General features: G+C 34.0%; 1 protein-coding gene across 2 annotated transcripts in view; it reads right to left on the bottom strand.

Annotated features, from left to right (window-relative positions):
* Positions 1-15,426, bottom strand: part of crb (crumbs) — a 162,041-nt gene that overhangs the window by 112,092 nt on the left and 34,523 nt on the right. The gene's annotated exons all lie outside the window — the stretch shown is intronic.

The raw sequence follows: 15,426 nt of genomic DNA, 5'->3' as shown, positions 1-15,426 counted from the left end.
TAAATAGGAAAGGATTGATAGCCAGTGTTTAATAGGAAATTATTGATAGCCACTGTTTAACAGGAAAAAATTGAGAGCCAGCGTTTAAAAAGGAAAGGATTCATAGACAGTGTTTAAAAAGAAAAGGATTCATAGCCAGTGTTTAAAAAGAAAAGGATTGATTCATAGCCAGTGTTTAAAAAGGAAAGGATTGATAGTCCCTGCTTAATAAGAAATGATTGATAGCCAGTGTTTAATTGGAAATGATTGATAGTAAGTGTTATATAGGAAAGCTTTGATAGCCAGTGTTAAACAGAAAAGTATTGATATCCAGCGTTTAATATGAAATTATATATAGCCAGTGGTTAACAGGAGAGGATTGATAGCCACTGCTTAATAAGAAAGGATTGATTGCCAGCGTTCAATGGATAAAATGCCTTAAATTAAAATATTACTTTTTCTCTATTAAACTAATATGATAAGTTCAAAAAAGCAAAAGTTATTAAAGGCTACCAAATCCATCGAAAAATCTAGGAAAATTTCTAGCCTGTTTCAAATTAACTTATCAGATAATGCAAAAACTTCTGCTTATTCTATTGCAATCAAATTATCATCATAATACCACAAACATACACAAGCAAAACAAATACGCGAGATTCAACGCAAAACTACAAACACGGAACTACGGAATCCCATACGTAAGCATACTATTACTACTATTATTATTATTATTATTATTATTATTATTATTATTATTACTTGCTACGCTACAACCCTAGTTAGAAAAGCAGGATGCTATAAACCCAGGGGCCAAACAGGGAAAATAGCCCAGTGAGGAAAGGATTTAGGGAAATAAAATATTCTAGGAACAGTAACATTAAAATAAATATTTCCTATACAAACTATAAAATCTAAAGCAATCCCCTTTCGCTTGACGTAGGGAGAAAGCGAGAAGCCAACACGCATGCGTAACAAGTGACAGGAAAAAAAGGAGAGAGAAATGTGTAGATGCGTGAAAGGGAGAGATAGCTAAACAGGAGAAGAAAAGTGAATTGATAAAATCGCCCGTATAGTTGAGAAAAGTGGTGAACGGCTTGTGATCGTAGGGGGAAGGGAAAGGGGGGGAGGACAGGGAGATGAAGGGGAGAAGGGGAAGAACAAGGGGAGGAGGAGATGAGCAGGGGGGGAAGGGGAGGAGGGGATGAGCAGGGGGGGGGAAGGGGAGGAGAGGAAGGGCCGAAAGGTAGGGAGGAGTGAGACCAAAGGTAGGGAGGGTAAAAAGAAAGGTACGGAGGGGGAAGACGAAGGGTAGGGGGAGGGAGACAAAAGGTAGGAAGGGGTGAGACGAAAAAGTAGGGAGAAGGGAACACGAAGGGAAGGGGGAAGGAAAGAATGGTAGGGGGACTGAGACGAAGGGTAGGGGAGTAAGCGATCCTCCCGTCCTGTGAGACACGATCTCCACCCACTCTCTTCCCCCATCTAAACCAATACCGTAGTCAAGGGGGGAGACTTAAGGGGGTCAAACAAGGGGGCTTTAGGAGGGGATCAAGGGGGGGGGGTGAAAAGGGGGTTCTCTTTTACTTACCGGGCTTCGTGACACCCGGTATTCCAGCTTTCACTAGCCTTTCTATTCTCTACCTTCCTGCCTTTCATGAATGAATTCTACTGTATACTACTCTGAGACCATTTATTTTTATTATTATTATCATTATTATTATTATTATTATTATTATTATTACTAGCCAAGCTACTATAGTTGGAAAAGCAAGATGCTATAAGCCCAAGGGCTCCAATAGGGAAAAATAGCCCAGTGAGGAAAGGAAATAAGGAAGTGTATAAATGATGACAAGTTAACAATAAATCACTCTAAAACAGTAACAACGTCAAAACAGATATGTCCTATATTAACGTCAAAAACAGATATGTCATATATAAATTATAAAAAGACTCATGTCAGCCAGGTCAACATAAAAACATTTGCAGCAACTTTTAACTTTTGAAGTTCTACTGATTCAACTACCCGATTAGGATGATCATTCCACAACTTTGTAACAGCTGGAATAAAACTTCTAGAATACTGTGTAGTATTGAGCCTCATGATGGAGAAGGGCTGACTATTAGAATTAACTGCCAGCCTAGTATTAAAACAGGATAGAATTGTCCAGGGAGATCTGAATGTAAAGGATGGTCAGAGTTATGAAAAATCTTATGTATTTCTTAGCCTCTTTCTTCATAAAAGTACGAAAATGGCTCGTACTTATAACCAATTTTTTAATTGTTTAGTAGTGAACGTTCTATGTTCAGCAGGCTGACATATTTCTCTTTTCATAGTTCATTTATGAGATATTTTAATGTTACTATTCTTAAATTCTCCACACTAGGCGATTTATCCCTGCTGAAGCCCTTGGGCTTATAGCATCCTGCTTCTCCAACTAGGGTTGTAGCTTAGCTGGTAGTAATAGTAGTAATAGTAGTAATAGTAATAGTAGTAATAGTAGTAGTAGTAGAAGTAGTAATAATAATAATAATAATAATAATAATAATAATAATAATAATAATAATAACAACAAATAGTAGGGTTGTAAATATTACAGGAATGTTAGTGAAAAATAAATGTTCCAATATTCTTCAACAAAAAACACCATGAATAAATAAAAAAAACTTTAAGCAACAAAAAGCATCTTGGGTAAATTAAAAAAAAAAAAACATTTATGCAACAAAATGCCTCTTGGATAAATAAAAAAAAATTTATGCCACAAAAACACCTGATATAAATTTATAAAAATAATAAGCAACAAAAAGCACCTGGGATAAAATAAAATCAAATCTTCAATAACCACTCTAGCACCTTAAATCCAGGTAAGAAGCATTTGCTATAGCAACGGCCAACGGCTGCAAGTGTCCGTACGTGAGTGACCTTCAACTCCCTACTCTGTCGGTTACAGAATCTCCACAAAAGGATGCTGGAAAAACAGTACTTGAACCAATGACATTTCCCTTCGTTTAACTTTCAGCTGGAGTGGTTTCCCTCCGCTTTCAAAATGTCAACAAGAACCACCTAAGGGGGAACCTGACATTAAGCCCAAGAAAGAGTTAAGCCAAATTGCATGAGATTTTAAGAGTATTATTATTGTTATTATCATCATTAATATTATTATTATTATTATTATTATTACAAGCTAAGCTATAACCCAAGTTAGAAAAGCAAGACACAATAAGCCCAAGGGCCCCAACAGGGAAAAAACACCCCTGTTTCAGCATCTCATTCACCTCAAGCGGCTGTGCTTAAAATGCTAGATAACTGTTTTACGAGCCATGAAGGTTTTATAACCATTTTCACAAAGCTAAAGGTTAACATTAGGCAGGTGAATAGATTCTCGAGAGAGAAAGGCCTACTAATAAATTTACAGGACCACTTGAAATGTAAATGTGAGGTCACGAAAAAGTCATAAAACAAAAGATACAAATGGCTAAGTAGCTGATGGAATTGGATCAAAGGCTTTTTTCCGTCTTGCAGAGAATGTTTTCATGTTGAACAGACTGACTTCTCTCTTTTTATAGTTTATATATGAAATATCTATTTTAATGTTATTGTTTTTAAAATATTTTATCTTAATTGTTTATTGCCTTACTTCCTTGTCTGAATGGGCAATTTTTCCCTGATGGGGGCACTAGGCTTATAGCATCCTGCTTTTCTAACTAGGGTTGTAGCTAAGCTAATAATAATAATAATAATAATAATAATAATAATAATAATAATAATAATAATTATAAAAATAATAATAATAATGTATCCACAACGTAAAATGCTGATATCAAACACAAATCATCACCTGTAACAAGTGATTTGTTCAACAATAAGTATCTTCTAACAGATGAAAAAATGTTATAAAGATATCAAATGTGAACCAACTTGAGAAGAATAAATAACAAAGGGCATTATCCCCAGCACGAACCAAGGACACACAGAAAAAAAAAAACACACACACACACACACAAAACAGACTAACCATTGAAAAACCTCTGACCAGTAACCAAACTCATTCGACTCGTGTAATAGTTTGGACTACTTTTGCCCCAATTTACTTCATAACACCTGCATCCTTAATTACGAATTTCCTGCTTGACTCATCACTTGTAATTGAGTATACAGTATTATATTTTATAATTATTATTACAAGCTAGACTATAACCCTAGTTGGAAAAGCATGATGCTATAAGCCCAAGGGCTCCAACATCGAAAAATAGCCTAGCGAGGAAAGGAAACAAGGAAATTAATAAAACTACAAGAGAAGAATAAACAATCAAAATAGAATATTTTAAGAACAGTAACATTAAATTACATCCTTCACATATAAACTTTAAATCTTGAAAAAAAAAAATAAACAAGAGGAAGAGGGATAAGATAGAACAGCATACTCAAGTGCACCCCCAAGCAAGAGAGTTCTAATTCAAGATAGTGGAAGGCCATGGTACAGAGGCTATGGCACTACACAAGACTATAGAACAATGTTTTGATTTTGGAGTGTCCTTCTCCTAGAAGAGCTGCTTACCATGGCTAAAGAGTCTCTTCTACCCTTACCAGGAAGAAAGTAGTCACTGATATATGATGTAATAATTATTTTTTTTAACGAAATACTAACAAGTATGCATAGTGTAAACAGTATCTTTTCTTAATGTTTGCTAAGATTAAAATAGCATTCTACTATTTAAATCCAATGAATCACGAAAAGAAGAAAACACGCTAGGAATTAAAAATTTGTCCTCGTGAATTATTAAATCAGTATTTCCATAAAACAATATTAAGTAGTTGTATACAAAATGTTGAGTTTAAATAATACCTTGGGTTATCGAGGGGGGGAACTATATAGGCATTCAATACTAATAGTATTTTAATGACATTAAATGGTGGAAAAGAGAGAGAGAGAGAGAGAGAGAGAGAGAGAGGAGAGAGAGAGAGAGAGAGAGAGAGAGAGAGAGAGAGATAATGTATTAAAATAATAAATTAGGTTATTGAAACGGGAAGTATACCTAAGAATTCATTTCTAAGTATCTTAATGATATTGAAACACGAGACAAATGCCAGAGAGAGAGAGAGAGAGAGAGCGAGAGAGAGAGAGAGAGAGAGAGAGAGAGAGAGAGAGAGAGAGAGAGAGAGATAATGTGTTAAAATAATAAATTAGGTTATTGAAACGGGAAATATATCTATGAACTCATTTCTAAGTGTTTTAATGATATTGAAACAGGAAACTAATCACAGAGAGAGAGAGAGAGAGAGAGAGAGAGAGAGAGAGAGAGAGAGAGAGAGAGAGAGAGAGAGAGAGACCCGCTCCCAAATACCGCCAAGTTTCCTGTTGTCTTGTGACTTTTAAAGTGTACATTACTTTTTTCCTTCCTAAATATCAGGTGTCATCAACAATAATCTAAGAGACAAGGTTTCCATGGAAAAAGTCAAAGGACGAAGGGTGGGAATTAACTTTTCAATGTAACAGTAAATTTTGACATTAATCAGAATTCAAACTAACAATTATATATCTCGAGGTCAGCAAAACCATTGTTATAAAGTTCCTTTTAAAATGTAAGGGAAAAGATAAATTTCTGCAATTGTTAACTTGATTAATTATGGCACTCAATGTTTTCTTATCAAGATTGACGCGTGTCAACAATGAAATATGAGGTGATTATTATTATTACTACTATTATTATTATTATCATCATAATTATTGTTGTTAAAAAGTAGATTTATTAGCAAAATACATTTCAACTAAAGTAAATATGTCCAAGATACATAATAAACGAAGCACGAGAGAGAGAGAGAGAGAGAGAGAGAGAGAGAGAGAGAGAGAGAGAGAGAGAGAACGGGCGCATGCAATAGTTATCCCAAACATTACACAATCACCGCAACATCTGATAAAACAAAAACCACTTATATTCAAACATTCCAAAAACAGTGCAAAACATATATGTAAAACTCACAAGCACATGACTACTTCACTCTAATGCATTCACAAGCACAACCAAGGTTGGGGCTGTTGTGGCCGATTGGTAACGCCTCTGCCTGGTGAACGCTCAGACTCGTTAGTTCCTTTAGTGTCTGCAATCTTACCATCCTTGTGAGCTAAGGAGGGGGGGGGGTTAGGGGGAGCCTATAGGCCTATCTGCAGAGTCATCAGCAGCCATTGTCTGGCCCTCCCTGGTCCTAGCTTAAATGGTTGAATGGAGAGGGGGCTTGGGCGCTGATCATATATGGTCAGTCTCTATGGTATTATCCTGCTTGATAGGGCAATGTCACTGTCCCTTGCTTCTGCCATTCATGAGTGGCCTTTAAACCTTTAAACTGCAGCTTGGAAAACGCAAGCATCAACACAGGTAAGACACGGCCCCCAAAAAAGACGGTTGCAGTAAGCCACTGTAACGGAAATAATACAAAGGCTCGTCGAGGTATTAAGACAACGGATCTTTCCTTTCCGTCGTGGTCTTTGGCCTCGTGGTTTTTTGAAATAACGTTTCGGCTGGTTTTCCGCGGAGGGGGAGACGAGCAGCGAGATGGGATGCAGGAAATTGGGAATAAATGATCTGGAAAGTTATTTGGGAGGTATGGTATGAAATGCGTGTTGGATGATGTGGATATAATAGAATTCCACGTAAGGTTAACATGACAATTATTAGGAAAAGATGGATAATTATTCAAGTGTGTATACAGTATATACAGTATGTATGTATATATATATATATATATATATATATATATATATATATATATATATATATATATATATATATATATATATATATATATATATAAACAAATGCAGTCGCTTTTAGTCCACTACAGGACAAAGGCCTCAGAAATATCAAATTATGTCTGTATTTTGACCACTTTCATCACCACGCTGGCCAGTGCGGATTAGTGATGGTAGAATATTTTCTTCTCGCTCACAGCAAACCAGCCTAGCATGTGTCCCCCTGACTAGTAGTACAGCTTTGCATATCATGGCAATACACAAACCCTTTCACCACGCTTAGGTATGCCCACTCAGAAAGCGATATATATATATATATATATATATATATATATATATATATATATATATATATATATATATATATATATATATATATATATGTATATAAAGCAATTTGTATGTCATTATTATTTCTTGCTGTACTGTCGCCTTATATATATATGTATATATATATATATATATATATATATATATATATATATATATATATATATATATATATATATATATATATGTGTGTGTGTGTGTATATATATATAATATAAGGCGACAGTACAGCATGAAACAATAATGACATGCAAATTGCTTGCACAGACAACAGGGAACACGGAAGGTTTACAACAGCTGTAACTTAATACAGAATTGTCTTGCGGTGTAACAAACAAGTTATAAACTTTAAGTAAGATCTATAATGGCTTCAATTACTATTACTCAAACCGCGTAGGTTTTCTTGCATAATGCTAGCTTGCCAAAATAACTTAATTAGCTTAAAGTGCATTCATTATTATACGCTTTCCATAACTGATTTATTCATAGCTGAGGAATCAATTTATAGAACATAAATTTTGGCAAAATGGGTAATTACGAATTAAATTATCAAACGTTCAAACTTACAGCAAATGTTCTCATGTTGAATAGGATTACTTATGTCTCTTTTTGTAGTTTATACACGAAAGAGGTGTTTTAATGTTGTCACTGTTCTTAAAATAGTTTATTTTTTAACTGTTCATTGGATTCTTATTTCATTTCCTCACTGGGCCATTTTTCCCCTTTGGGAGCCTTTAGGCCTATAGCATCTTGCTCTTCCAACTAGGGTTGTATATTAGCTAGTAATAATAATATTAGTAATAATAATAATCGTTATTAAGTACCAGCTCGTATTACATTATAATAGACATACAATTTCAAACAATTATCAATTGGCATTAAACTATACAATACAATTGTAATTAAATATCAAATTGAATCTAACATCAATAAGAAAATACGAAACGAATCTCCATTGAAAACTGTTACCTAGAAATTACATGTTAGGAGAAAACTCGTGATTTTCTTTCCATGAAGTGAAACTGAACACGAAGTTTCACTAAAAATCCAAGAGCGTGTTTTCTTTAAAGAAAAAATAATTGCCATGTATAACTAATATTAACAGTTCAAAATCAGGTCAAGATCTGCATATAATGTTATAACTTAAATAAAACATCATGACGTGTCTATTGATCTTGGGTATAAAAATCCTCAATTATATGCGTAGTATATACAATGCATATAATTGTGGATCTTAATACCCAAATAATGTTATCACAGAAGTGCTGATATGGTTACCCTTATCTCTTCCCTGTGGTTTGATTTAAATTCAAATATCGTTTTCTTATACATTTTTTTCTATATTGTTTCCTGTTTTGATTTTGATTAAAAAAAAAATTCTTTAGATTTTTCTAAATTCATTGTTTTCTCCATCTGTTTTGATTTAAATTAAAAAGTCGTTTTCGTATAGTTTTTTCTAATTCAATTGTATCTTCCCTGTTTTAACCTTTTAATAAATCGCATGCGTTTTATTTTTTAATAAATCCATTGCAACCTCCTCCTTGTTTTGATTTAGATAGAGAAATCACAAAATCAAACCATTGTTCTCTAGTCTTGGGTAGTCCCACAGCCTCTGTACCATGGTCTTCCACTGTCTTGGGTTAGAGTTCTCTTGCTTGAGGGTACACTGGGCACACTGTTCTATCTAATTTCTCTTCCTTTTGTGTTGTTGAAGTATTTATAGTTTATAGAGGAAATATTTAATGTCTGTTTTTAATATATTTAATTTTTCCTTGCTTCCTTTCCTTACTGGGCTATTTTCCCTGTTGGGGCCCCTGGGCTTATAGCATCTTGCTTTTCCAACTAGGGTTGTAGCTTAGCAGTTAATAATAAAAATAAAAATAATAATAATAATAATAATAATAATAACAATAATAATAATTTTTAAATTAATTTTGTCCATGTTTTTATTTAGATTCCAGTACTGACTTCTTCCGTGGTTTCTGAATGCATTCTCCTTCCTCTGTTTTGATTTAGATTAAATAATCACATTTCTCCGCTTCTAAATCAATTGTATCCATTTGTTTTATATAGATTAAAAACCCACTTTCTTACGTTTTCTTCTATATACATTGCAACAAACCCCCCCCCCCCTTTGAGTTAGATTAAAAATAGCTTTCTAACGTTGTTTTCCTAAATACATTGTCCTCTCTCTGTTTTGATTTAAATTAAAGAATAATTTTTTTTCGCTTCTAGGTCAATTGTGTACATTTGTTTTTATTTAGATTAAAACCTCTCTCTCTCTCTCTCTCTCTCTCTCTCTCTCTCTCTCTCTCTCTCTCTCTCTCTCTCTCTCTCATACTAAACACATTGCTCTCTCCATGTTTTTATTTATATTAAAAAAACGCTTTCTTTCGTTTTTTTATGAATCCATGACCCACCAAACAGTTTTCAATAATAAAATATAAAGGGGGAAGGGGTTTCTAGAGTGTGTAAGAAAGAGGGAGCAGGTGGAGAAAACTCCCAACCCACCGTAATCAAATAGACATGACCTAAAACCGTTCTAGGCCCGGAAGTCAACCGAAAAAGAAAAGAAGGGGAAAAAGAGACATTAGCAATTTGACTTCTTTTGTCTCTGGCCGTTTCGCTTTGACTTTGTCAATTTATTGTGGAAAAAGGTCGTGAGTAGAAAACTGCATACCGTCCCACTCGATTTCGCAGGTGTTAGATTTGGCGATGCGAGGAAAGGCAACTAGTTGGTTCTCGATTTCGCGGGTGTTAAATTTGGCGATGCGAGGAAAGGCAACTAGTTGGTTCTCGATTTCGCGGGTGTTAAATTTGGCGATGCGAGGAAAGGCAACTAGTTGGTTCTCGATTTCGCGGGTGTTAAATTTGGCGATGCGTGGAAAAGCCAATATTTGGTTCTATGTTACGAGAAAGTCACGTTTAAATGTTATGAATTGGGGTCATGAGAAAACTAAAGGATAATGGAATAGAAATGAGGGGAAGAAATTGCAATTTAGAAAAATCGTACAAAAGCAGCAATAGAGGATAGAGAGAACGAAGAAAACAGAAAATACCTTAAGATATTCCAATTACAAATTCTTCAAAAAATCATAACGCAAAAAAAAATGAAATAAAAACATTGATGTAAATTAATCTAATTTAAAGGAGTGGAACAAATGAAATAAAAACATTGATGTAAATTAATCTAATTTAAAGGAGTGAAAAAAAATGAAATAGAAACATTGATATAAATTAATCTAATTTAAAGGAGTGATATGCATAAAAATCAATGAAAAATCCAATTACAAAATAATAAACCATAAGGCAAAAAAAAAAAAAAAAAAAACAGTTGATAAATCAAAATGAAACTAAAGAAAAGTTGAAAAGTCAATCTTTAAAATGTCAAAGCAAACCAAAACAATGACGAGTGATAATTGCAACCGTACGGTAAACGGTCGTGTCGCAAAGAAAGCAGGCGCGCGGGAAAAAAACCGCCAAACATCTTAAACGCTCGGGCGAACAGTTAACGTGACCTCGCTCATTCGAACAGCCAAGGTCTATAGAATACAAGGTCTACCCATCAGCGGCCCAAACTGTGTTCTCTACTGCGCAGGCTAGCCATGCGTTTATTGATGACGTCACACCCCCCCCCCCCCCCCCCGTGGTCTGATTTACCAGCCTTTGTTTTCCGGTATTTACTATTTTACAGTTTGCTTACAAGGAAGCTGATGTTCAATATTTCAATCTTTCTTCCATTTCTACGTTAAATAGTTGTGTTAGTATATGTTGGATGTCGAACCATAAATTTTAAAGACCGTTATCAAATTATTTAAGGACAAATCACAAATAATTTTGAGCGTGTTTCCACCTAATGATTTGATGAAGGCAGCATTGCCTAAAAATGTAGTTATGACTAAGATTCAGATACTCTTTGTGCTCTAAAAATTATACTATCATTTAGATAGAACTAGCGAGTTTTCCTGTAATGTTTATATTTAACGACCTAGGTCCTACCAACGGTAGTCTATGGAAATCTCTAAGCATAATTGTGCATAATTCGATGATTGAAAATCCAGCATCACCGATCGCGTTGTTTGTGTCTTTGCTGATGCTCCACATCTCATGAGACTAATAAGAAACAATTTCTTTGATAATGGCTTTCAGCAAAGTGACGGTGATTTTGTCCACTGCTCTCTCCGCTAAGGGAACTTATAATGTAAAAGTGATCTGAAAATATCACATAAATTTGGAGAAACATATAAATGTCAGTGGCTTTCAGCGTATGAATGTAAAATTAGCTGTACAATTGATATTAGAAACAATTACGAAATCGCTTAAATATTTCTGTAGCAAAAGATTATTTTTAGATAAGCATTGGGAAGAAATAAGTCAATTTATCTCTGGAGTTCCGTACGATACAAAGATGTTCAGAAATTAATACGGGTTGATCTTACAAAATCAGGATGATTTCATCAATTGCAAGACACCGAGTAAAATCATTGAAGCTAATGGGAAATAATTGTCTTTATTCATTCCAAATAGGATTGGCAGTTTCTTGTGAATCTTTGCCAATATTGTTAAAAAGGAGAAAATTATATTTAATAAATCATTTTATTGACTTATAGAATGAATCAAGATGGACTTGAACATTTCCTTACCTTTTTGTGATAAATGGAAGTCTGCTATCAGCACATAGCGTTAGATACAGTTAAATAGTATCTATTAGAGAAAGACAGTTACCTTATAAGGTCAAAATATAATACAGATCCCAATTGCAAAATAGATAACTTAACAGCTAGAACCTTTTATATTCTTGATAATAATTCTCTCTCTCTCTCTCTCTCTCTCTCTCTCTCTCTCTCTCTCTCTCTCTCTCTCTCTCTCTCTCTCTCTCTCTCTCTCTCTCTCAAGATAAAGATGAAAAATCGCTACAACGTGATCTAAGGCTATATGCGATGATATTTTGTCTGCCGATGAATGCGACGGTGAAGGAAATGATGCTACAAAAAGTATAGGGGAAGTTGATAATTGGACATATGGATGATGCAAAATAGAAAGGTCTAGACTGTTTCGCCGGTTCCATTGCCCTCAAGTTTCCCTAATGCACAAATCTGTATTAAAGGGGGACGATTCGTGGGCAGGTATAATTAGCTCAGCAAATAAGGAATTAGTGAAGGCATCAAAAGAATTTACTGATCCGATAAAGAATATTGAAAAAAAAAAAAAAAAGTTATCACAGAGTAGTAAAAAATAGCATTAGATATTCCTAATAAAATGGGATTACCACTTTTAGTCACTTATTTTGTTCGTTGACGAAATATTTTTAGAATAATAATATTAACTAAAAGAAATAACTTCTGCAAGGAAAATAACTATTAAAGTTAGAAGATTGTAAAATGTAATAATCATGATCACTTATTTCTATTATGTGTTTGTACAACTTTATTTTAATAGATATTTTTAAGATTTAGTTTTGAGTCATTAGTAAATGATTAGTTTAGAAATGTATCTAAATATGCATGCACATTGCTTAATTGTACATTTGGTGAAACAATATTTCCATAAAGGATTTGGATAATATTTGTTCTTTTCTGATATGCGACTTTTTAAACCATTTTCCTTAAAAACTTTCTCACAGGAAGTATTTTGTAACGAAATTTAGTCATCAAAATAGCTTATAATATTAATTTTTTTCTGAAATAGAAATGTTATTTTCAACGGGATAATGAAGAAAACTGAACTTTTGCAAAGCAAGCTAATGCTGAATGGTACTCTTTCGCGGGCCAATGGAGCTCTGTGACGTCACGAAACTTACCCCCACTTAACGTTTACCCCTCTAATCCCCGCTAACCCCCAATTTACCTGCGCGTGGGTAGACCTCGTATTCTATAGACCTTGCGAACAGCAATACACACTTCGATGTCGAAAGTGCATCACGACCCGAACTTTATGAAAGATCAAAGGACGTCGGTTCCGAAACAGGGGAATTCAGGAAGCTGATGAAGTCACAGGATGAAAGACGGAAAGCGTTAGATGCACGGAATTCTCACCAATTAATTGAAACGCGTCGCAAGAGCTGCTATTTTCTAATCTAATGACAGGTATATGAAAGTCAATTGATATAAATTACTGATAGGTGATAAGCCTTCTGATATGATTGAAATAGTACCGTTGTGTTTGTTCATATCATTATTAGATAATCAGGGAGAGAGCAAAAAAAAAGAGAAACTACATTAGAGTAAAACTTAAGTTTTCATCACGATCATTATTATTATTATTATTATTATTATTATCATTATTATTACTAGTTACACTGCAACCCTAGTTGGAAACGCAGGATGCTATAAGCCCCAGGGCTCTAACAGGGAAAAACAACCCAGCTAGGAAAGAAAATAAGGACATGAATAAGCAAGAGAAGTAATGAACGATCAAATTAAAATATTTCAAGATCAGAAATAACAATAAAATATATCTTTCACATATAAACTATAAAAAAAAGATTTATGTCAGCTTGTTCTACAAAAACAAAAAAAACATTCACTGCAACATACTTTTCGTGACTGAATATGTTGAAATAATCAAGACAAAACAAACAAAACATTCCCTTGCGTAAATAACTGTGAAATCATCTATCTTTTTCTCCTCCAATGTGTGCAACAGATGACTGGATATAACATTCCGAAATCCCTTTTACGCAAAGGAAAAACTTCGCTTCATTTAACCCAACAAAAACGATAAAAATAAGAGAAACGCATATCAATGCAATGCTATCTTGCACAAACATGTTACCTAATCCTTCTGGTGCAATAACAGCGCAATCTCCTTCACTACTTTATATTTAAAAAAGCCATCTTCAATCTCAAGAAAATTGCCCTCATTTGCAAGCCATCATACATCTGCTACCGCACGATTGCATACTGAAGAAATCTTGACTATTCTAACCTCTCTTATAAAAAATAGAAAAATACGACGAAACTAGAGTGATACTTAGTAGAGTGCATACCTCCGCTGCGGCAACTTATTTCTCGACCTTTTACTCGACCTTGACCTTTGAACTTAACATGTATTTATTGACGTGGATTTTCATACACACAAATATGAACAAAGTTTGAAGTCTCTGTGACAACAATGTCCAAACTTATGGCTGATTACGTGAATTGGACATTTTGCTTGACCTTGATTTTGACCTTTGACCTTGATTTTCCAAATTTAATAATTTCCAGCTTTATACATAAGTTAATCCCTGCGATTTCCATTACTCTACGATTAAAATTGCAGCCAGGAAGCTGTTCACAAACAAACACAAAGAAGGGAGTAAAACATAACCTTCCAAGTTGGTAGGCGGAGGTAAAATATATTAATCTAAAGGTTATTAAGGTCTCATATGAATGTAATTAAATATGCATTCAAATTTTCACCTTAAGAGATGCGATCAAGGTGAATGCATGTCAGGTAAAGGTTACCTGTCATTATAGTTCGTTAGGAGAAAGGTTGCATTTAATTGAACGAATTATCAAAAGTTTAGATGCATTCTAAATTTGTACTTTCAACCTTTGATAAGTGTTTCCTTTTACGGCACCTTCAGGAAAGCAATTACTTTATTTTTTTTCTCCTAGTACCAGTATTTAAAATTCATTACATGTATTATATGCATTGCTTTTATGGTAACTTCATTGAAGCAATTATTTTAATTACTTTTTCCCCCAGCTAAAGCATCTAAAATATTTACTGCATGTATTTAACACTTCAATCTAACATTCTAATTCTAAATATACAACAAATGCAACCATCTCTAGTCCACTGCAGGACAAAGGCCTCAAATAGTTATTAATTCATGTCTGGGGTTTGGTCAATTTTCACCCCAACGCTGGCCCGTGCGGATTAGTAATGGGAGATTTTCGCCTGGTCGTTTACAGCAAACCAAACTAGTATGCGTCTCTCTGACTAGTACAGCTTTGTTAATCATTGAAAGAGACCCTTTCAACACTTTAAGGTATCCCACTCAGAAAGGAAGCCTAAATATATATATATATATATATATATATATATATATATATATATATATATATATATATATATATATATATATATATATATATATATATATATAGGCTAGTAACAGATGATGATGATGAAAAATAAAATCTATATAATCAGTACTAGAAATAAAAATTACACCAATGTAGCACAAAAAAATACACAAGTTACAAAACCACCCAGACGAAATAATCAGAAAAAGTTAAGATACAAAAATGTAACGCAAGAAAATACAAAAGTTACCAAGCCAATCAGACGAAATAATCAGAAAAAAAACTAAGTTACAAAAATGTAACGTAAGAAAATAACCAAGTTACAAAACCACCCAGACGAAACAATCAGAAAAAGGTAA

This window comes from Palaemon carinicauda, chromosome 44 (genome assembly GCF_036898095.1).
Source record: "Palaemon carinicauda isolate YSFRI2023 chromosome 44, ASM3689809v2, whole genome shotgun sequence".
Taxonomy (NCBI): domain Eukaryota; kingdom Metazoa; phylum Arthropoda; class Malacostraca; order Decapoda; family Palaemonidae; genus Palaemon; species Palaemon carinicauda.
This window is presented reverse-complemented; position numbering and strand designations above follow the sequence as displayed.